Source organism: Octopus bimaculoides, chromosome 1 (genome assembly GCF_046866305.1).
Source record: "Octopus bimaculoides isolate indiv1 chromosome 1, ASM4686630v1, whole genome shotgun sequence".
In the NCBI taxonomy this organism is placed as follows: Eukaryota; Metazoa; Mollusca; class Cephalopoda; order Octopoda; family Octopodidae; genus Octopus; species Octopus bimaculoides.
In genome coordinates, this window is record NC_142928.1 from 188,996,575 (window position 1) to 189,021,574 (window position 25,000).

The 25,000-nt window shown below is 34.3% G+C and overlaps 1 protein-coding gene across 16 annotated transcripts in view; it reads left to right on the top strand.

The window, feature by feature from the left end:
* LOC106875208 (dual specificity calcium/calmodulin-dependent 3',5'-cyclic nucleotide phosphodiesterase 1A) overlaps positions 1–25,000 on the top strand; it is a 1,569,442-nt gene that overhangs the window by 357,164 nt on the left and 1,187,278 nt on the right. For 13 of the 16 annotated variants that reach the window (XR_016244595.1, XM_089364164.1, XM_089364142.1 and 10 more), the window contains one exon: positions 399–476. The exons of the other annotated variants lie outside the window; for them this stretch is intronic. The gene's annotated coding sequence lies outside the window, so the exon portion shown is untranslated. The remainder of the gene's footprint in view (positions 1–398; positions 477–25,000) is intronic. 16 annotated transcript variants of the gene reach the window in all.

Consider the following 25,000-nt stretch of genomic DNA (forward strand, 5'->3'; position numbering starts at 1 on the left):
TTCCGTATTTACTACAAACTTACAGGTTTTAAACAAATAACTTTGATCAACGAAAGATTGTGTGAAACGTATCTGTTGCCTGAAAGCTTTCATTTATCAATTCGCCTAACATGGCAACTACCAGGCACCTTGCATCTGATAAAATAGTGCAATAAAATTGGTAAGTTTACTGATTGAAGAATCCAATCAATATTCCGACAAATTTTGCCAAATTGTGAGGTATTATTTTTCGCGAGATATAAAAGTGTTGATGTTTATCGGAATAAAGTATGTTTTGAATCATGGGAATGTACCGATAATATTTCTTAAGCATACGGCTACAATAAGCTCAATATCTCAGTATGATATCGATATTCTATATTTATTTGAAAGCTTATCAATTTCATATTCTTTTCCAGATTTTTTCCGTTTACTGAAAGATATTCTTCATCTATCTTCGGAGTAAAATTGCAGATATTTTACGACTTAGTTTGATTGTGAGTATAATATATAATCATAATTACAATTTACCCATGTTTTTCTTCTTCTATGAATTATTATTTATGAGGCAGTTGAAATGATAGAATGCATTACAATGTTTATTTGTGTCTTTCCGGGTTTCGTGTGGAAATATAATTAGATTCGACTATTATCACACTGGTAGTGATAAATGATCCGCCCAAGTTTGTTCGGATCGACTCGGTTATAATGTGTTGGATTTGGCCAAAAACAGAAACATCAAACTGAAATTGGCATTTAATGTGAAATGTTATTCCTGCTACGGATCCTCTGGCATTTATAAGTTTACTCATTCTTTTATTTTCCTTGCTGGGTTAGATGATTTGAGAAAAAGCACAACGAATGTGCAAGATTGCATAAAAGTATGGGAAGATGTGAAAAAGACATGAAGCAATATTAATAATATTATTAATAATAATAGCAATACCTCATGCTCTTATGCAATACCAGGCAGTGGCTCTTATGGCTTCGCATCTTAGCTGATTGGAAGTGATATCATGTACATGTTTTTTTATGGTATAAAAGATGGACTACAGCAAATATTCTGCTCGATACCACAGATTGGCTTGTCAGTTGTTTAACCATAACCAGTTGAGCATGTCACTTAGTGGCTGACGATATGTGCATCTCTGATCACGAGCAGAAGTAGTGGGGAAGCATCATAACCATGTGTCGAGAGGAATTCTTTGGGGTTTGAATAATCTATCTCTGGAAACATGGGTGTTTTGTTCAACATCCTTAAATAACCATTATTCAGGAAGCTTTTGAGAGGGATGGGCTACTCGGCCTTTAAAAAAAAATTCTAACTGGGTCCCACCTGCAAGGTCATATGCTGTTTATTTTGATATAGGTCACCATGTGGCGCACATATGGTTGTGATGCATGTAACCTTATCAGACGGGTAGTCGTGATGGGTATATACCGGGCTTCATATATTAGTACCCCAGTGTCACTTTGATGACATACTGCCTTCTCAATCAATAATAATAATAATAATAATAATCAATAATGATAATAATAATAATAATAATAATAATAATAATAATAATAATAATAATAATACTAATGATAATAATGATTTCATTTATTTGCCGCCAGATCGAAGGATGAGGGGGACAATACAAGGACAGACATGGTGTACGGGAGTTTACATATAATCAAATGATAAAATAATTATTTAAAAAATGTAAATATGCACGGTATACAATGAAAAGGAAGGGACATATACATATTATACAAAAGTTAAAAAAGGTGCGGGAGAGTGTGATAGAGATATAGCCCTCCTGATACAGGTTGACTTCTAAGGATAACCGAGGAACCCCACTGTCTGAAATTTCTCTGAACACCAGGAGCAAGTGCCCTCTCCAATTCCTTCTTTCCGACTCACAAGTCTACACTTAGAGAAGTACTATCCACTTTTGGTATTATCGCAACTTTCACTGACCTTTCAATAAATTCACTCAAGTGCAACACTTTCCTCTTCACTTCTAAAGATATGCGGCCCATATGACACCAGGGTAGTATTCAAAAGTAATACAACACTTCGCAAATATCTCCTTCGAGTAAAACCACCAATAGAAGAGAATATGACTAAGAACTGCGTGTACTCCATCCCATGCAGCTTTGGTAGGTTATACAAAGGCAGAACATGTCTCCCCCTCAAAATAAGGGTAGTGGAACATTGAAAAGCTGTGACATGAGGAGATATTGATAAATCGGGTATAGCTGATCATGTATGGAAAAATGAAGACCACCTCCTCCTGTGGGATGAAGTTAAAATAATAGACAGAGAACACCACTGGAAAATACGGAAACTAAAAGAAGCAGCACATATGCTAGGACACAACAACATCCTAAGCAGAGCGAGTATAGATATGAATAGCATATGGGAACCAGTATTTTAGGAAGTATAGGAGAATAATAGATTTATAAGCCCTACGGGTATATGGCGTAGTGGTTAAGAGCGCGGGATACTAACCGCAAGATTCCGAGTTCGATTCCAGGCAGTGACCTGAATAATAATAATAATGATAATAACAGCATCGAAAAATACCTTAGGAATGAGAACCCAGGTTCGAAATTTCCCCAAGACACCTGATGAAGGCTGGAGGGTATATCAGCAGAAACGTTGTGTTAACAACAAACAAGATGAGGACAAATATCCGTCAATTGTAAATAATGTACATAATTCCTCATCTCTTAAATATAAAACTGTATGAGACTAGAAAAGCTAAATATATGAATGACAGAAGGAGATTATATAAATGTTAAGAGAAAATCTATAGTTTAATTCATTTACTATTCTGGAACAGACTAAAACCATTGAATAAGAAAGAATCTCTTCAAAATGTCATCAGAACTCACTCGGAAAAAAAGTCTGGAAATATTTCTACTCTATCTTCATTAATAAATTACTGGTGCGTTACAAGTACAGAATATAGAATATTTTTTTATATCAGAGTATATTCTTAATATATATAGATTTGGAGCTAACATTTCATAGGCAGATGTGGCATCTTGTATCTATATACACTGTCTTAATGAACAGAAAAAAGAGAGGACGGCCGGACTGGTTTCAATCCTGTGATGGGATCTCACCAATAATTCAATACCTGTCTATGGAAACACAGGTCAGAATTTTATTATTTAATTCTGCCAAGAATGCATAAGAAACTTCAAAAAAATGTTAGTTGGTTTTCTTTAACGTCTTAATAGTAACGGTAGTAATAACCTTTATCTCCAAAGAAAATTTAAGAAGGTATTCAGTCTTTGATTAAACCCTAACACACGGTTGATCGAAACTACTCCGGCTGATACCTATGTTTCGGTTGAAGATAATATAGCGACATCTGTGCTTAAACTCTTGCCTAAAACTCTACATTAAATATTATAAGTATAATGCAGTATGGAAGCTATATTCATTGTATGATTTGTAGAACACATACCGAGTTTTTAATTTCAGAGAGAAAGTGTTATATTTTCCTTGAATGGTAGTTTTCGATCCTTCATATAGATAAACCTAATTTCAAATAAATAATTCTGTTTTACCGAAGTACCGTAAATCCTCGAGTATAATCCGCATTTTTTTCCCAAAAATTAAAGGTCAAAATCCCTAGTGCGTACTATATAAGAGGTTAATAATGAAAAATATCTTCTAAGCAATGTCCGAGTCTCTATTTGCTGTCCGGCAATGTTTATTCGGATGAATTTTGTGATGTCGGGCTTGTAACTGATAGTGATGAATATGTAAAGGAAATTTACTTAATGTTTATTTTTCAGTTATTTCTTTATTTTCTGTAAAGTGCACAATAAAGCTACACGTTTGCATAATGTTATATATACAATAATAATAAAGGACGTTACTGTATATATGTTTACAAACCAAGGACGTTATATAGACCTCCTTGACTCAAGTTAAAGAAAGGGTGTGTATTATGCACAAGGTTTAAGTTTTTCAGAGGTACAGCCCCCTAAAAATCCCCTGCGTATTATACTCAAGGGCGGACTATACTCGAGGATTTAGGGTATTTAATTAAATTAATATTCTTTCAGATGTCATAGCCATGCATGATGATACTTCTATTCGTCTGTACTATGTGGGGGGGGGGGAATCAGCAGTTTTTATGAATTACTCCAATTAACACGACACCATTTCAGCACATCTCGCCATTAAAGAATTATTGCTCGTACACCAAACACTCGGCTTTTTGCTTTTCTTAAATGCATTAAAGGATATAGAAATACTAGTCAAATATGTTAATTCGGGTTTGTTTCTGTATCAATAGCGTATATATATATTTTGGGAAAATGTCTTTTAAGGCAGAATCTATGATTATATCTAAATAACTGTTTTAACCAGAAAATCTTTCTCCAAATAATTTTTAAAATTAAAGAAAATCTATACTAGAAATTATATATTTGTTAGCAACAACCAATTATACTTCGTTGAATTAAGGTGATACAATCATTAGCACGCCGGCACACTGTTTAACATTTCATTAATCTTTACATTCCAAGTCCAAAACCCACCGAGTTCTATTTTGCTTTTCACCATTTCGGGGTAGATAAAATATCTACCAGTTGAACACTGGAGGTCGATATGATTGACATATCTACTCTTCCGAAATTGCTGGCCTTGTATCAAAATTTGAAACTAATATTTCTTGGAATTCATTTGTTTCTTGTCAAGTATTTTGTGTGTTTGTGTGTATGGTTTGGGGTGGTGGTGTTATTCCTGAAGGAAGAATCGAAAGCAGATTAGTAAATCAATAGGAATTAGCGTGTGCTGCTATTTTCATTTAAAAGATCCGTGTACAACGGAGAAGGAAAGCTGTTTTTAAAAGAAAGATGCATTGACAAAACATTATGTGTACTGGAATGGAAAACGTGCAAGAATGTTTAATTTGACGAAATCAAGTTCAGGAAAATGTAATTCAAAGAAAGACAATTCAACTCCTCCTTATCGTTTGTTAGAAGCTCGTGATGCTTGGTTTGATAATGAAGTAGATGTTACTCTTAGATAGAATTTCTTTGTTTTAATGTCTAAAATCTGTTCACCTTAGCAACATAAACGTTCGACATGATGTTGGAACGTAAAAGAATCTTCGAAAATATCAGTATCCACTTGGGTATAAAGAAAAAGTTCAATTAAAAATCATTAAAGCCAATTCGCAATTCATTTAGAAATATTTAGCGTCTCAAAGACATTCAGCTTTTGTGTCAATAAACTTTTAGAAATTGTGGCCATTGTACTCTGGAATATGCGTGAGAAATAAAAAGTGAAAATATTTGAGTTGTCTTTTCGAATATTACAATTGTAGAATATATTGTAAATCTTTATTAATGACAATTGATTATCATGAAAATTAAGTGAAATATAAAATATATTATTAGTGTCATGTAACAGAGAAATAACTATAAATTAAGAAATGTAAACAGAAAATGTTGATTATACATAACCTGCGAAAATTGCTTCTCTTAATGGAAACTAGAATAATTAAGGTTGCTGATTTTTCGAGTCACGCAATACCTTCATATTTTTGAATAGCTTTGTATATAACGTTTAATCGTAGAAATTACGAAATTTTTGAGAAATATTTCCATTTGCCGAAAGATTTACCAAATAGAAGACATTTTATATATATAAACATATTTATATATAACTTTGTATATATATGAATATTCGACAGAGAACGTACAACGTATCGTGAATTTTTATGCTCTTTAAAATATTACTGCAACTTAGGTTACGTAAGTGTATTTATACATATCTTCACACACACGCACACACATATCAAATTCAAAAGGGTGGCTTATCAGTAATTAGAACCTAAAGCCAAAATGAATAGAGGTCACAAGACTGACAGAGGGTACTGAGTAGCACTGCTTTTGCTAAAGATAAGAGTTAAACTAACACAAAGCCACAAACACAGGAGTAGCTATGTGGTAAGAAGCCTGCTTCCTAACTACATGGCTTCGACTTCAGTCCCACTGCGTGGCACGTCCTCTATCTATCTATCTATCTATCTATCTATCTATCTATCTATCTATCTATCTATCTAGAGAGAGAGAGAGAGAGAGAGAGAGAGAGATGTATTGTGTGTCTGTGTTTGTTCTCCCACCATCGCTTGACAACCGATTTTGGAGTGTTTACGTCCTCGTAACTTAGCGGTTACGAAAGAATAAGTACTAGGCTTAGAAAGAGTAAGTCCTGAGGTTGATTTGTTCGAATAAATGGCCGCAGTCAAATGACTGAAACAAGTGAAAGAATGAAAGAATAAAAGAATACGTGAATGTACCTTCTAGCAAAGTGGAAACGTTTGTGGATTCATGGTTTGTGGAGACTACTTACTTTGATATTGTTTTTTTTTTCTCCATAGATAATCTTATTAAACACAGATAACACTTAGATATTGATATCTAGTTTTAGGAGGTTATGTGTTATACATTTACAGGATGGCCCAAAAGTAGGTTTACAACTATTCAACTATCTCTTTCATATTCATATATTAACGGTTTAGACCGTAATTATGTAAAAATATGAAAGCATTATCCTATGCGAATTTAGTTAATTTTGTCAAGCTGCCTTTACAGTTTGTAAGGCAGGAATTTAAATGTAATAAAATCTTTTAAACGAAATTCAAATGCTTATGTGATAACTGTAAACCTACTTCTGGCCACCCTGTACATACATAAATACACACACGTTTGTATATTTGTATTTGCGTGCAATCTTGAATATCCGTGAACAAACATTGACTACCATAAGAACTGGCATGAGCTTTTTAAACTTAGGTTAAATTTACTACGACCCAGTGATGTTTATTCTCCCTTTAAGCAGTGTCAATGAATGGCGAATATACCTTTATTTTATTTTGCAATAATTTTCAATGAATAATTGATATCATATTTGACATCCTTATTGTCGGGCCAGGTTCATTGGAAGATTATAAAAGTCAGGAAAGTATCAAACGTCATTAGTCGTAATAAAACTATCATTGGGAAATCTGTAAATGTACATGTTTATATTAGTAGCTGGTGATACAAGGGGTGTTCATTAAAGATTTCCTCTGACCAACTTCCGCCTAGTGCAGGAAACGGAAGTTGTGCAGGTACAATCATACATGTCTCTTCATGACACATTGTAAATTTCAGCTGTCCACTAGTATTCGTTTGTCTTTTACGGATGCTGAAGTGGACTAAGGTGTTGTAATGGAGGCAGTTGAATGCAGATCAGTGATCAGGTTCTTATACTTGAAAGGTCGTAAAACAAAAGAGACTTTCTATGAGATAAAAGAAGTTATTATCATACAACGTAGTCAGGCACTGGCATCGCCAGTGCATTTGTTGTCGGGCATCAGTGGAAACCGCTCCTATTCCTGGACGACCACATTCCGTCATTGCTGACGACACCATCCATAAAGTAGAAGCCGCCATTTTGGCGGATCACCGCATAACTATTCAACAACTAGCCCAAGAAGTGAAGATAAGTGTGAAGTAGCAAAAGTACCCAATAAAGATAAAAATGAAAGATTCCCCCGAGAGCTTTGTATATTTCGAGAAGCAGTACGATCCCTGTTCTGAATATGTGTACCTTAACCAATTGCCGGTACTGTAAATTATATGTGATACACATGAGATATTTCCCTGGCGTCTATGCATCATATATGCTAACGACACCCAATTTTTTTAACCGCGAGAGTAAAATGGGGCTTATGAAAGGAAAGCTATGTTACTCAGAATATATGAAACAGGCTAAGTCTGAAAACAGGGCAGTAACGTTTAGAAAAAAGAAATATTATGAAAATGATTTTGACAGGTAAAGAGATAAGGAACATCGTTACTCTTAGGTCATATTTTTTGAATAGCGTTGTATAAAACGCTTAATCTTACAGATTACAAATTTTTTCAGAAATATTTCCATTTGCCGAAAGATTTACCAAATAGAAAGCATTTCATATATATATATATATATAAACATCTTTTTATATAAAATTTGTGTGAGATGTGTGTGTTTGTATGGGGATGAGCGTGTTTGTGTACTTGTGTGTGTATATATTTCTGTTTCTGTATGCGTACGTAAGTAATTGTGTACTCGTAGACATTGTATTCATATTGTGGAACATATATTCCAATGCGCAGAGACTTTAAAACGAGTTGAGTGAATTTGTTTCTAAAACGAGTAATACGGCGGTAGGTATTTCGAGGATGATAAGTACATTCAGAAAATATGTCAGCCTGACATATCAAGGATGATAAACTTCTGATAAAAATTCAACATAAAGTATGGTGTAATTGATTCAAAAAAGCAATGTAAAACGTCTAGTTGATCATTTTTGAAATTTCGTAACCTCAGAGATGATATATGCCTTTAAGTTTGGAAATGAAGAGAATAAATGTTTCGTGTGTGCTTTTTTACCACTTTCTATGATAAACTTTGACTGATTTGTTTATCAGCAAACTCGTGGATTTTGATTCTCGCTTCTGAAAATAGAATTCTTTTACTAAAAACGCCATTTAAATCTACTACATCTGAATATTAATTAATGTCAGATAATTGCTGTCATATATTTCCCGTTTAGCGTTTATGTGTTTTATATTATATCAATTATTTAGCAATAAATCTCATTTGTGAGGTAACTGCATTTAATTTATCGCAATATAATAGCTATATTAAACGGCAGTTAAAACCTCTTTTAACTTTTCTTATCCAAAAACTCACTGCATTGCTTTTGCTATAACAAATTTCATCTCCGTTTAAAGTATTTAGAGTTCATGCGAATTTTGCATTTTAAGCACAAATATGATGATTGTATCCAGTATCGATTCTCAAATGCTATAATTCAAATTTTTTTCCCGCCAGCGTCCTGTAAAAAATTATCTGCACGTCTGCATGTGTATGTGTGCATGTGTGTGTATGTGTATGTTTGTGTGTATGCGTGCGTGTATATGTGTGCGTGTGTATGCGTGAGTGTGTATGCGTGCGTGCACATACGCATGTGTGTGTGTATATGTATGGGTATGTGTGTGTGTATGTATGGGTATGTGTGTATGGGTATGTGTGCATGGGTATGTGTGTATATGCATATATGTATGTATGAGTATACATGTATATGTATGCATGTATGTATGCTTGTGTAAGTGTGCATGGGCATGAGGCATGTGCGTGCGTGCATGTGCTGGAAAGCGTGCGTGTATGTGTATGCTGATATGTGTATGCTGATATGTGTACGCGTACATGTACATGTATATATATGTATGTATGTATATGTACATATATATGTATATATATGTATGTATATATATATATATATATATATATATATATATATATATATATATATATATATATATATATATGTATGTATGTATATATGTGTATATATATGTATGTATATATGTATATATATATGTATGTTTATATATGTATATGTAAATATATGTATGTATATGTAAATAGATGTATATATATCTATATATGTATATATATGTATACATATGTATATATATATATATGTATATATATGTACATGTATTTACATACCTACATCTACATGTATATATATATAGATGCATATCTGGGTACAGGACGTCACAAAAAACGTGGATAAAATAAAAAAGAGAACATAGACAGAGTACAGAAAACACACAGGCCACATGGAGAACATTTCCTTCGTCAACTGCCACCATTCTAAAACTAAGCGTTTCGAAGAATTAGGGCAGGACGCATTGTTAGAATGGCTCTTCCCGCGGAAACAAATTAAATTTGTAATGTGGTGGAATATCGTGGCGAACAGAAAACATGACAGGAAAATGAAACAGTGAAAATAAACAAGAAAGGCTAGTAGGGCCAGACGTGAAAAAATAGATGTGAAAACTGAACGCTGTGATGAGACGAACTGGAAGGAAGAGAGAAGTTGTTCGTGCTGGATTGGCAGTGACCAAGATAAGAAACGAGGCAGAAGCCGGACACATGTGACCGGCGAGGGATAAGGAGAAAGAGTGGTAGAGAGAGAAAAAAAGGGGAGGAAGTAGAATATAGGTGAACGACGAGAGACAGGGAGGAAGAGAGAGAGATATATAGAAGTGACGGGGAGAAGCCAAAAACAACAGAAGGAAGAACGAGAGGGGGAGAAAGATACAAAGATAGAGTCGCATCAGAAATATAAAGTTAAAACTTATTTGCAAAGATGACGCGTGCGTTTGCTCATGTCCGTAAAATGTCTAATCGTCCGTAAAATGCCGATTGGCATAGTGTATGCTTAAATTTATGTGCTTTGCCTACAGCTGTACTGCATTTTAGCTCTTCTTTCTAACAATACATATTTTTCGAACACCCTAGTCACATTTCGTGACAAGTATATATATATAAATAAATGCAAGAAAATCTCCATAAATTAAAAACACATAAACAATTATTACCCTTACCAAAATTAATATTCCTATGACGTACAATCACACAATGCCAATGTATGTTATAATATATACAACAAAACTATTATAAATCAAGAAAACAAGAACCCTTAAGTTTGTTCAAAATCTACGAGGATTAAAATTTCAATGAAGGATAACTTAGAACCATAAAACACATGATATGAAATGTTCACAGTCCACAAACACTTCAAACATATACTCCATGTGTTCGACACCCGAGAAGAACTTTTAATCCGGCGGAATCAACAATATGCAATTGCTCGCGTAATCTCTGAGTTTTTGTATTAGCTATATATATTTTATAAGAAATCAATATCTATGAATAAAAATAGAGCGTTTCTATAAAGAAATTTACTTTCAATCTAGGTTCATATAATCACCAAGGAGTTTTGTTTTTGTGTTTCAGAGGTCGGTAAAAATGTTTCAGTAATATGTTTGGGGCATTTTTATCAGTTATACCCCTCTTCTAAAAATATGATCTTTGTTATTTAGTCAGAAATAAATATTAACATTATCGCCGTAAGTCAAGATATAGTCCTACAACAAATCCTAACAGCGATATCATTTCTATTTTTGATACCTTTCGTATCACTTCCATTTTGACTTATAGCTTTAATTCCTCGGGTATAATCTCTAACTTCCTATTTTGTCATTTCTTAAGATAATGCCCATTGTCTCTCCCAACATCGTATGAACACGATATGTATTTACTTTTACAGGGAGGTTACAAGTGATTCGGTGTTAGATCTAAACGTTGATTCAGTTCTTTGGTATTCATATATTTCTGACTTCTCTCTTCTCTATTTTGTGTTTCTCTACTGAAGAGCATGTGGGCTTCCTGTTTCTTTCCTTTTTATTCTATTTCCCGTTATTGTATTGATTTCCCACCTAAACATATGCTGCGCAATTATTGGCGTTACATTTGCTGATTTTTGGTACTTTATTCTATCGATCTGCAAGATAAGCAAAATGGATTGTGGCAAGGTTCGAACTCGTAAGTACGATATGACAATTATCGACTCGGCCAATCGACTCGTTCCTTTATAATTACAGTCTCTTATTTTTCTCACATAAACGCGAGCCACAAACTTATAAGAAGTGTTATTGATCATATTAATTCTAGTACTTGATTGATACTGTATTTTTATCGATCCTGAGAGGATGTAAGTCCAAGTCGACCTTGGTATATTTGAAAACATTAATACAATGCTTCACGTATACGATACTGCATTAGCAATAACGATTTATTAGATAGCTACAAGGCCATGAATTTTTAGGGGAGTGTATTCAAAGAAAAGGACACTGATACACAATCGGTTCTTATTTTATTGACCCCAGGATCAGAGGCCACATTATCTCAACGATACATAAATAAAACAAATCGTTTTCTTTCCACCCTTCGACAGATACTGCAATTCACTGCAATAGTAATATTCCTTAGGCTTCAAGGCGGCGGACTCGATAGCACGCCAGGAAAACGCTTAGCGGCATTTTACCCATCTTCAGGATCTGAGTTCAAATTCCGCCGAGGTCGACTTTGCCTTCCTTTCTTTCGGGATCAATAGCGCAAGTACAGTTGAACACTGGGATCCATATAGGCAACTTACCCATTCTCCTGAACTTGCTGCCCTTGGGCCAAAATTTGAAAGTAATATTTCTTTGGCTTCATAAATTTTTAAAACACCAACATGGCTGATTCTATTAAGATTTAACACATTTTGTTTAATACAAATTCTCAAGGGGACTTGAAGTTATGTATATAAGACACTGCTGACGTTTGGTTTGATTAAAACTGCCCGATTGACGATTGAAATATAAGGGAATTGTCTATAGTGCAGGCTGGACAATATAGATTGAAATGAGCCTATGAAAATGATTGTTTCTCATTGTCTCTTAAAATTACACCCTACCGTCTTAAGAAAGAAGCACTGACATCTTGCATACTGTTGTCTTGCGTACATTACATTTGACAGAAATATGTAATACTCAACTGAAAGTGGGAATACATTAGACGACATTGCTACTTGCTGACCTTGGACTAAACAATAACAACAACAGCAGCAGCAGCAACTAGAACACCAACGACATATATAAAAATGGCGATTAATCTTCGCATATTATTATTCCAATGTTCTTCAATCTACTGACCTATAATCCGAATAATCTTTTCAAAGTAAGATTCCATCAGATTTTCATGTTATCTTTCCCCCTCATACAATTCAAAAGGTTTCTCTCTTGCTGTGAACATGTATATTTGCGACATATATCTTGCCAATATTTCTATCAAATATGTGAATTAGAGATGCGATATCTGATATTTAGCTCTCCCTCTCTTTGCCATAACTTCGATATTAAGATCAATTTCCTATAAGACCTTCATACACCTGTGCAGTATTTCCCTATTGGGCCTTGTGCTTACAAAGTTCACACTATCGTATCTCTTTTCAATAGCCTTGAATGACACACATTTCATTTTCTCACAACTAGAAAACTATTCTCAGAATAAAATGGTAATAACTGAAGCCAGACTAACTACAAATTAAAACATTGAAGCTATTATATCAAATATAATTTATAATCTTCATTGCTTCACATATTTTAAGAGTTTTAATGACTTACACAGTAAAATTTCAAGCAGCAATCGTATGGTGGTTTGTGAAATAGAAGCAAAGGAGATAAGTCTAACATGTAGATATTTCGTGTTTCAACTTTAACCCCTTACTCCTAAACCCCAACCTACAAGCCCTTATGTATAGTAGGAAGTCCATGTACTTGTCAGATATTTTACTAGAATTTTCTTCGTTGAGTTGTTTTGAGATTTTAATGTCAAATCATCGAAACTAACGTAAATATACTACTGTATTTGTGTAACATTGTTCGTTTTTTTCCGTCCTTGTTTTTGTATACATTCGCTGCTTTCTTCCAAGGAAATCTAATGCTCTTAGCTTAGTTTTTCCTTGGGGCTGGACAGATTGGAACAATATCGAGAATAACCAGCCGAAATTGCAAAGATAATCTGGATCTCGACCGAAGAGAGAAAACTCCGAATGACCTGTCCGTGTTTTCTTTGTATCGTCTATCTGGATGTTTTGTCCCTTTCTTGTATCACCTAACGGTCTGGATGTTTTGCGTTCTTGTCCAATTCTGTATTATATATATATATATATATATATATATATATATATAATGTGTGTGTGTGTGTGTGTGTGTATGTGTGTGTGTATCTCTTTATATTTATATATATTGAACACAAAACCACCTAGTTGTTGAGCGAGGTTCTTAACCAGACTGCCATGCCTGCGCCTATGAGAGACACTTGACCATTGTGTCGAACCATAGGACTTAATTCGATGTATATGTAATAAAGAGTGCTGATAGTATATACTACTCTATAGCTGGACTTATTTCTCTTCATGCTTCTTGGTTTCTGGTCGTACGGCTGACTCGTTACGATGACTTGGAAAATCAATTCTAACCGACTGTAAGTTTTAATAAGCATTTTTAACAGCTGAGTCGTCTTCAGTAAAATGAAGAAAGGTAGTTTGCTCAAAGAACCCCCCCCCCCTGCTAAACTTGGAATCGAACCAATGATTTTATTATAGAGAACATAATTGCTGAACTAATAGGCTGTTATCTTCGATATGTGTAATATATGTATGAACTGAAATAGTTCTACATTGATGAGGGGTAATTGAAGAGAAAGGCGATTTTATGTCAATTTGCAGCTTATGACAATTTACAAAATATATCCGGTGTAAGTTAAGTTCCTTCCCGAGTCAAAGGGCTGGTTTCCTGGTTTGCATGGCGTATGTATTCCACCCCCTGGATTGGGTACCGGTCCGTCCCAGGATTACATATTTTTACCCGCTGAGAGGACTGGAGCAACTGAAATAAAGTGTTTTGCTCAAGAACACAACGCCTCGCCCGGATCAGGAATCCAATTTAACACTCTAACCACTAAACTACGCGCCTCCACAATATATCTGGTACAGAAATGAATTTGCAACGAGGTACATCTCAGGCTTCCTTGCTATGAAAAGAGACAAGGTATATTCAGGCTATATTATCTGATTGACGGTTTGTTTGGTTACAACAAGAACAAAAAACTACAGCTTTATTTTTACGTGTTATGAAACTCAGTGGCTCGAGGATACATTTGAAATTTTCAGCATAAATAAATATTAATAATCTACGAGTAATTTAAGGTACAGAACCAAAAAGATTAATAGACATTTGTATGGTTAATGATATCACATTAAAAGAAACATTATTGAGCTTCTGGGCCCAAAACATCTATTATTTGTCAAAATATTAATAATGCTTAAATACCGAATGTTTTATATTTTATATTTTAACTTTCATAAATGAACATTTGGGAATACTATTACTACTAAGCAATCAATACATTTATGTATAGAGTAGAGCCTAAATATATATATATTTTATGTTCCGTGATCTTAACCGCTGTGTCGTTCAACGTTCATAAATCATGTTAAGTCATTCGATTTTAATGCTTTTCCGCCATCTTTCTCTCTCACACACACATACAAGTGTATGTATAATAATAATAATAATAATAATAATAACAATAATAATAATAATGCAAATAATACAAATAACATGAAATACGTAAACAAACGGGGGAAAAATGAGTGAAATACGTGAAAAACTAAAAAATAATGGAAGACAGGACAAGTAAACACATACAAAAGAACCTTCATCAGTTGTCGGCTGTCTATCTACTCCTCATTTCGAGTATTCAATGACAATATGAGTCTTCAAAGACAGCTGCTCTTATAAATTCTAAAATAAAATTTAGGATTTATGGGGGGGGGGGGGGTCAAAGCTGGGAACAAAAAAATGACACTAGAGACATACAAGGAAACTGAACGAAAACTAACATGGAGGGTCGTTAGACTAAAACGAGAGGAAAATAGTGAACGCTGTGAGAAACAATTTTTTGAAAAGAGAAAAGATAGAAGAGAGAGAAAACACACACACATATAATATGATACATCGATAAAACACGTACACACAAATTAAATGTGTGCATGTAATTTTGTGTCTATATCTGTGTAAACGAACACAATGTTTTAGAATATTTTACTGTGCGCATCAGCGTTCATGAATGTAAGTAATGGGCACAAGCTCAAAGAGAATGAACGAGGCAAAATAAGCGAATATTCAACCCTCATCAGATATCCCATGAAAGATTCTGTCAGTTTTGACGTTTTGAGATATAGCTGCTAAAATAGGAGTATGTTAAACCGTGGGACCAGACCAAAAAACAAAGAAACGGGTGGAATATATTGTGGAAACTTAATTACCTGAACGGAGATAAAAAGCAATGATATGTTAAAGAATTACAGAAAATTGTGATTATGGCAAGGAAAACGGAAAATATAGGTCATGCGATGAAATGAAATATATCGCAGGTATGGCTGTTTGGCAAGAAATTTGCCTCCCAGCGACATGGTTCCAGGTTCAGTACGACTGCATGGTGCCTAGGGCAAGTGTCTCCTAAAACAGCCACAGGCTGACTAATGCCTTGCGAGTGGATTCGGTAGACGGAAACTGAAAGAAGCCTGTCGTGTGTTTATATATGTATGTGTGTGTGTCTCCCATCACTGCTTGATAACTGGTGTTGATTTTTTTACGTCTCTGTAAAGCAGCGGTTTGGAAAATGAGATCAATAGAATAAGTACTAAGCTTACAAAAAGCACTGGCTTTTTATTCATACAAATTTTTATTATTTATACAAAGAGCACTGGATTTTATTCGTCCGAGTAAAATCTCTTCAAGGCATTGCCACAGCATGACTGCGGTTTAATGGCTGAAAAGAGTAAAAAAGAAAGCATAAATCTGTTTATATTATTTACATTATTTATATTTGACGGATATTTGTCCTCATCTTGTTGTTAACACAACGTTTCGGCTGATACACCCTCCAGCCTTCATCAGGTGTCTTGGGGAAATTTCGAACCTGGGTTCTCATTCTTACGGTATTTCTTTGATGTTGTTGTTGTTATTATTATTATTATTATTATTATTATTATTATTATTTTTCAGGTCACTGCTTGGAATCGAACTCGGAATCTTGGAGTTAGTAGCCCGCGCTTTTAACCACTACGCCATGTGGCGTAGTGGTTAAGAGCACGGGCTACTATCCCCAAGATTTCGAGTTCGATTCCAGGCAGTGACCTGAATAATAATAACAGCATCGAAAAATACCTTAGGAATGAGAACCCAGGTTTAAAATTTCCCCAAGACATCTGAAGGCTGGAGGGTATATCAGCCGAAACGTTGTGTTAACAACAAACAAGATGAGGACAAATATCCGTCAATTGTAAATAATGTACATAATTCCTCATCTCTTAAATATAGACTTGTATAAATCTGTTTATTGCATAAAATATAACATTAAATTTTATAATGTTATAATTTAAATAATAACATTATATTTTATAATGTTATAATTTAAATAATAACATTATATTTTATAATGTTATAATTTAAATAATAACATTATATTTTATAATGTTATAATTTAAATAATAACATTATATTTTATAATGTTATAATTTAAATAATAACATATTTTATAATGTTATAATTTAAATAATAACATATTTTATAATGTTATAATTTAAATAAACGAGACAAATAAACACAATACAAATATGCCACAAGTGGCAGAAAAATTAAAACAGGGTGAAATAGTTAGACGATATCTTTAAGCGGAGAGTAGAGCGATTCGTCATCTTATTTGGGGAATAGAAGGTGAAATGAGGATTTTGTAGGTAGAGCGGAATTAGAAGATGGGAAGTTGAGTACGAAAAGTCACAGAGAAGATAAGCAGTAGATTTTGTATAGTAGGACCATTTCTCCATGAAATGCCCTAACAACCGTATCTAATGGCTTGCTAATGCTACTCATGCCGTCAAAACTATCAGCTACCTTGGCGAGATAACTGACGAAGGTTAAATGCTTCTCTGTATTGTCTTCTACCTGCTTCCACCGCTTGCGCCTATTTCTTATATTCGTAATTGACACAGTGGAGGTGCAATGGCCCAGTGGTTAGGGCAGCGGATTCGTGATCATAAGATCGTGGTTTCGATTCCCAGACCGGGCGTTGTGAGTGTTTATTAAGCGAAAACACTGAAAGCTCCACGAAGCTCCGGCAGGGGTCGGTGGCAAACCCTGCTGTACTCTTTCACCACAACTTTCTCTCACTCTTTCTTTCTGTTTCTGTTGTACTTGTATTTCAAAGAGCCAGCCTTATGACGCTCTGTGTCACGTTAAATCTCCTCAAAAACTATGTTAATGGTACACGTGTCTGTGGAGTGCTCAGCTACTTGCACGTTAATTTCACGAGCAGGCTGTTCCGTTGATTGGATGAACTGGAACCCTCGCCGCCGTAACCGACGCAGTGCCGTAGTAATTGACACACGTATTTTGTTTGTTTTGTGAATAAAGTAGGATTTTGGCAATATGTAGGTTGAATAACTTTGTGCATATATGTAGATATATGCATGTATTCCCCTGCAATTAGATTCTGTGTGATCAAGTCCTATTAGTATTTTGTTGCTTATGTGTGTGTGCTAGTGTGTGTGCATATGTATATCTGCATGTGTAAATATGTGTGTGTGTGTGTGTGTGTGTGTGTGTGTGTGTGTGCATGATTACTTTTTTGTATTTGCCTATGGCGATACACAGAACCAAGTGTGCACATATATTCATTCAAAGAATCTCGGATGGAGAATCTTTCGAATGTCTAATAAAATTTCATTGTGTCATATATTTACAAACAACGTCAAACTCAGTCTTGTCATTTTGTTATTGGTTGGCTTGAGCTCCACGAAGAACATAAACAGATTTCATAGAAAAATACATAAATTTATACATACACATGAGGATAACTTTGGACAACTGCGTCTATATCCAGATTATAAATTTTCATTTATATATCAATAATAATTGTTACCTTTAGTTTTTTGAGTAAATGCCTATGTAACAATTTTGATAAGCTAGGGTTTCCAGAAAAACAAATCAACCGATTAACTTGCTCATTATAAATACAATATGTAAGTGGAACAGTAAAATCATGCAAGACTCTTCTTAAGTTTAACATATGATATTGTTTTTGTTATCTGAATTGCAATGACGGAAGTTTGTGTCTTTATGAGAAAGCAGCTTCTTTCTCAAAGGAAGAATCAAAATAATTTAAAACGGATGAGAACATACATACATGGGTGAATGTTCATTGGTTACATTTTATTTTAAAATACTATAGCACTATAATCAGAATAGGCGACTTATTCTAATTAAAAAAGAAGCTTGCTGAACATATTAAGTAATGCTACATAAAGTCAGTCACCTACAAGGTAAATGACAGCGCGTATTGTTGGATTAATGTCATTTCTATCAAATTGATATATCTGTTAATGACAGAAACAAGAACGTATGGAGTATTAAACATTTATTAAAGAATCAAATGACATCCAATATATATAACTTCCCGTGACAAGGATTAATTAGATGCAAACATTGTATACCTTTTCGAAAACAACACCCCTGCCTGCATTACACTTTTCAACGTATAAATAAAATACAATGCGTATTTATAGGATGTTTATTTTTTTACCTGTTTTAGTCACGGGACAGTCGCCAGGATGGGGCATGGTCTTCTAGGGTTTACACAAGCAGGTCGACCCTAGTGCTTATTCTTGAAAGTTTCGTGCATACATCTATATAAATACGCACATATAAATATATATAGAGGTTATATAGGTTTGTCCATACAAACAGGAAATTAGAACTTAAAATATGAGTATATATATATATATATATATATATATATATATATATATATATATATATATATATACATATATAACATAAATACATACATACATAAATACACACATACATATATACAGGGTGGGTGAAAAGTAAGTATGCATTAAAAATTGGTAATAAAAGCCAAATTCCTTTTACAAATTTATTGAAACAAATTATACATGTTCTTTATTACATGGGAAAATGAAAGTAAAGCTTCATATTTTAACGTAAGCACCGGTGGCGTCAATCCGTTTCCTCAAACGGCCTGGGATGTAGTGAACCTTCTGAAGGACGTCTCCTGAGATATCATTGAAAATCTGTATCCGTGTCTCCAAGTCGTCTAGTGTGCGAGGTTTTCTCTAGTACACCTCTTTTGTGTAACCCCACAGGTAAAAATGATATGATGTGAGATCTGGACTTCTGCGCTCACAATCTTCGGGTTTAGCTCTTCCACGTAATGGGCTTTTCACGGACGAAAATTCAATTCTTTATGCAACACCGTCCGTATTGTGTGTCTTGTTAGTCTACTTTCACGAGCTGCTTGACCTGTTGATTTTTGCGGGTTGTGGTTAAACATTTCCTGCACTGCTACCACGCTCTCCGCTGATCGGGATATGGTTGGACGGCCGCTTCTTCTTGCATCATTCACAGAACCCGTGGTCATCGGCTTTGGATGACAATTTTTTATTGCCTCTGGACATGCTTACCTTTCCATGCATCTCTGAACCATCTCTGAACCAAAACAATGGAATTCCACACTTCACATAGCGTGCTGCTATCTTAGCTCGCTCCTGAAAAATCAAGCGACAGGCCATCTGGAAAAGAAGTAATAAGAAATAAGACAATAAGAAAATAAAGGGTCCCCATTAGTGTTGTCTGTTTAAAATATGTTTTCGTCGTGACTTCAGTGATAATAAAAATTATATAAGCAATCTCTAATGCCTAGTTACATTGTATATATATGTTTGTGTGTGTCTGAATTTATGCGTGCACATATATATATATGAGAGAGAGAGAGAGAGAGAGAGAGAGATAGAGATAGAGATAGAGAGAGAGAGAGAGAGAGAGAGAGAGAGAGAGAGAGAGAGAGAGAACGGGTCTTCTTGGTCGGCCCCGAACTGCAATAGCAGACACTTGATACAATGATGGCCAGAGGGATTGGATCCGAAGGCATGTGGTTGCAAAGCGAACTTCTTAACCACACAGTTACGTCTGCGCTTTTGACTGCCAAGGAAATTGGAATTAGAGTTACTTAAACATTCAATTTTTTAAATTAAATTGCTCACACAATGTTAATTCTATTCAAAATCTTAATTGTAATTTTGTAAGTGAGGAAGCTACGGAAATTTATGAAATCTTGTTTTGGTTGATGTTTATTCTTGTGAGTGTTTTACATATAAAAAGAAAGTAGATGCGATCTTAATACAAATGATCCATTGTTCAATCAACAAAGGATTTTATAACGTTTTGTTGATATGGATAACCATGGTGACAAATGGTCGATAAATTAGTACTAATCATACGCAACCAAAATAGAAATCTCATTCTTGATTTATTGGGAAAATGTTTCATTAGTACTTGCGACTGTTTGTCCAAACTGTTGTAAAATAGCATAAGAGATAGATGAAACTAAAAGACTGACACACAAACGGCGGCACTGGAACACACACGCAAGCACGCAACGTGTTTCTTTGAATTTTTCCTGTAAAATTCTATTGTCATTGAGTCATAATTTTCTACAAACAGATGTAATGTATATAATGCATGCATCTATGTATGCATGTATCCTCTTTTACTCTTTTACTTGTTTCAGTCATTTGACTGTGGTCATGCTGGAGCAACGCCTTTAGTCGAGCAAATCGATCACAGGAGTTATTCTTTGTAAGCCTAGAACTTATTCTATCGGTCTCTTTTGCCGAACCGCTAAGTTACGGGGACGTAAACACACCAGCATCGGTTGTCTCAAGCGATGTTGGAGGGACAAACACAAACACACAAACATATACACACACATACATACATAAATAAATAAATATATATATATATATATATATATATATATATATATATATATACACGACGGGCTTCTTTCAGTTTCCGTCTTCCAAATCCACTCACAAGGCTTTGGTAGGCCCGAGGCTATAGTAAAAGACACTTGCCCAAGGTGCCACGCAATGGGACTGAATCCAGAACCACGTGGTTCGTAAGCAAGCTACTTACCACACAGCCATTCCTATGTATTTACGTATGTGTGCATATGTGTTCTTTTCTGTTAATTATTTGAAGTGTTCCTGCAAGTGAGCTGCTGGTTTCTAACAACCATACAAATCTCCATCACTGAAATGGACATAACAAAAGCAAAGTCACATTTTGAACTTGTGAAAAATCTTGCATGCATTCACTGTTCCATATTCACTGTTCACAAATATGGAACAGTGAATTAAGCGGTTAAGACATCAAGCTGGTTGATTTCTTTTCTGAAAACGTTATTTGATTGCTGTTATTCTGTGCGTCTGTGTGTAAAGGTCAGTTGTGTTTCTCAGGGCGCTTTATTTTTACTCTTAACTTAGCAATGGAGAAAGACATAGTGTTATATATAAAAAAATAAGCTATTTGGGGTTAGAAGTACTGCAGCAAAACGTGAAATTCTTATGCGAAACCTATAATGAGCCCGAATGACACTGATGACCTGGAGTCGCAAAACTATTGTCACGTGATATTAACAACGTATGTAACATTGAACTTATAAAAATTTCTAAATATAATCACGTGATCATCCTCTTTCAAACAAATGACACCCCTAGCAGATATTAAACTGAGTCAGGTTCTCTCCTTAAAAACAAGGGTACTTTCGAACTCCACTTAGAAGCAAGACAGTTGCCGCATAGCGCACATCTTTCTATGTCACTCACATATTGGGAATAAGAAAAATCTGTGAAACCAGTTGAGTCTTTAAAGATAAATCATCTATAAAAAACTCCCAGTGGATTTTCAGCTTCTTTTTATTATATTTTTACTCGTGTGGAATAATTTTCTTTCAAATATATATATATAAGGAGAATTCATAAAAAAAACAACAGACGAAAACAGGTGGTGTAGAAAACAAACAGATGTATTAGTATAATACTCGGGAATTGAAAAAGTCTTTAACGTTTCGAGCGTATGCTCTTCCACAGAAAGGAACACAGAAAGAATATATATATATATATATCAGATATGTATATGTGTGCATACACACACACACACTTAAATATACACATTATAGACTGTCACGTGTTTTGACGTTTTATTTTGTTGACTGGAAACAACAATAGCAAAATCAAGTATCACTATCATTTTTATGCATGAAAATAACTACTTTGTCCCATATGTATACATAAATTTCTTAAGAGAAATCCGTTAACGAATAAATAAGGATTGTAATATCGTAATTGGATACGTTGTTAACACAAAAGGTTTTCAAAGGTTTTCACTAGCGTTTGAAGTGTGGCGGTGTGGAAGTTACTAAGCGGATTAGTCAGTCTATCTTCTAGTTTGTAATTTATTTGATGGTCGGTGGAAGGATTTATACGCTTGTAGGTAGAATTTGCTTCAAACATGACAAAAGAAAAGGTAAAGATGGCGGTTTTAGTGTGTAACAATTGATTAGATCATTTTTTGAAGTTGGATTTATTAATTAGTTTGTATATTCAGACATTTATCTGGTCGAGGATGTAAGATAGTATTAAAACTGCGAATCATTGTACGGAGTATCATAAATCAACTAGGATGGGCATTTCTAGAGAATCTTCAAAGACATCCTTAATGATCAACGGGAGATAAAAATAAGTGCAGAAGATAAGAAAGAAATAAAGGAAGAAAGGAGAGGGTGTGAGGAGAATAAGTTGGTTGGGTAAGAATAACAGCAGTCGCGTTTGGTTGAAAAGAAGAGTGAATACGTTTAAAGCGGTTAAGACATTAATGTAGCAATGAGTGATACAAGTTATTGGGAAATATTGGGAAAATATATAAAATATTTCGTATGTGTATTTCGTGTACAAGATTCTTGATGTGGATACGTGTGTTGAGAGAAATACAATTAAATCTTGGGAGAGGCATTATGCCGGTAATAAACACACGCACTGGTTCAGTCCTTCATTAATTTATATAGTTTTTTGTTAAATTATTTCATTGCACTCTTGCAATATCTTCAGTAACTTGTCTCTCCACTTCCATTTATTTTGAATATATGATCTGGCGTTGTTTTGGCGTTGTTTTGGCGTTGTTTCGAAACTGTTCGGTATGAGCATGTGAGTGTGTGCAAGCTCGTATGTGTGCACGCACTTATGTGTTCGTGCTTATATGTAAGTATGTGCGTCCATATGTGTGTTTGTAACAATTTCGTTTATATATTATTATACTTTTTAGATAATGCATACTAATAAAAAAATTCATGGTAAAGAAATAAAGAACTACAATATATATATATATATATATATATATATATATATATATATTGGCACTCCGTCGGTTACGACGACGAGGGTTCCAGTTGATCCGATCAACGGAACAGCTTGCTCGTGAAATTAACGTGCAAGTGGCAAACATGTTGATTTTAGTCTCGTCAATAGAATTTTATTCCAAAACTCTTTCCTTTCCCCACATAGGTTTCGGCAAAAGAAAGATGACTAAATTTATGCCTGGTAGTGAGGAGAGGCTTTTTGCGAGGAAGACGACACGAGTTCAAACTTCGGCAAACTGTTTGAGTAGATACATTCCTTCCAATAAGAGAAGACACTTCTTCTTGAGCCAAAGATGAAGCGGTACGCGCCTGTTGCTCCTCAAACAACATTGGATATGGCGAATATCACGCGCAGTTAAAATAGAAGGACGAACTTGACGTTGTTTATTGTCCAGCCGTCCAGTAGCTTTGTACTTCTGAGTTCCTTTGGCAACTGTGTTTACGCTAATATGTATTCATTTGCTAATTAACTTGTATCCTAAACCATTCTTGTGTAAATAAAAAATAATTTTCTTCAAATCTTCAAACAATTCTTTTCCTTTTGGTGCCATTTAAATCTCAATGAAGATTTTCACCACGGTACACAAATCAGAATTCCTGCAGATGCAATAACAGGGACCGGTGCAAAAATGCCAGGAGAAATAATTTATTAGAATTGGAATTATCACCAATGTCTGAATTTAGTAAAAATAGTGGATAAAATACTGAATATAGCAAATTTCCTTCAGGGTGTACATATTCTTGTAACGTTTGAAAATTAATATTTCGTTCATATCTCTGAAAATGTTTATTGCTTTGTGTTTCAAAATTGTTTAATGTTTGCATGTATACTATATTTTACTCAGTGCAAATTTCGTTTGCTTTCTTTCGATATTATCAGAGTAATGGCAATTTTACTGAAAAACTTTAGGTGTGTACATGCTTCTGTGAAATACTGTATATATGTATATATATATATATATATATACATATATATATATATATATATATATATATATATATATATATATATATATATATATATATATATATATATATATATATATATATACATACATATATATGGACATATATTAAATAATTGATATGGAAGAGAGAGTGTGTTGTAAGCTTTAATTAGCACGACGAATTTACCAACACCATCCTTACACACACAGTAGCAAAATGTACTTATTAAAACACTGTAACGTATTATTATGTAACCCGATGAAATTACTTCTGCACTGT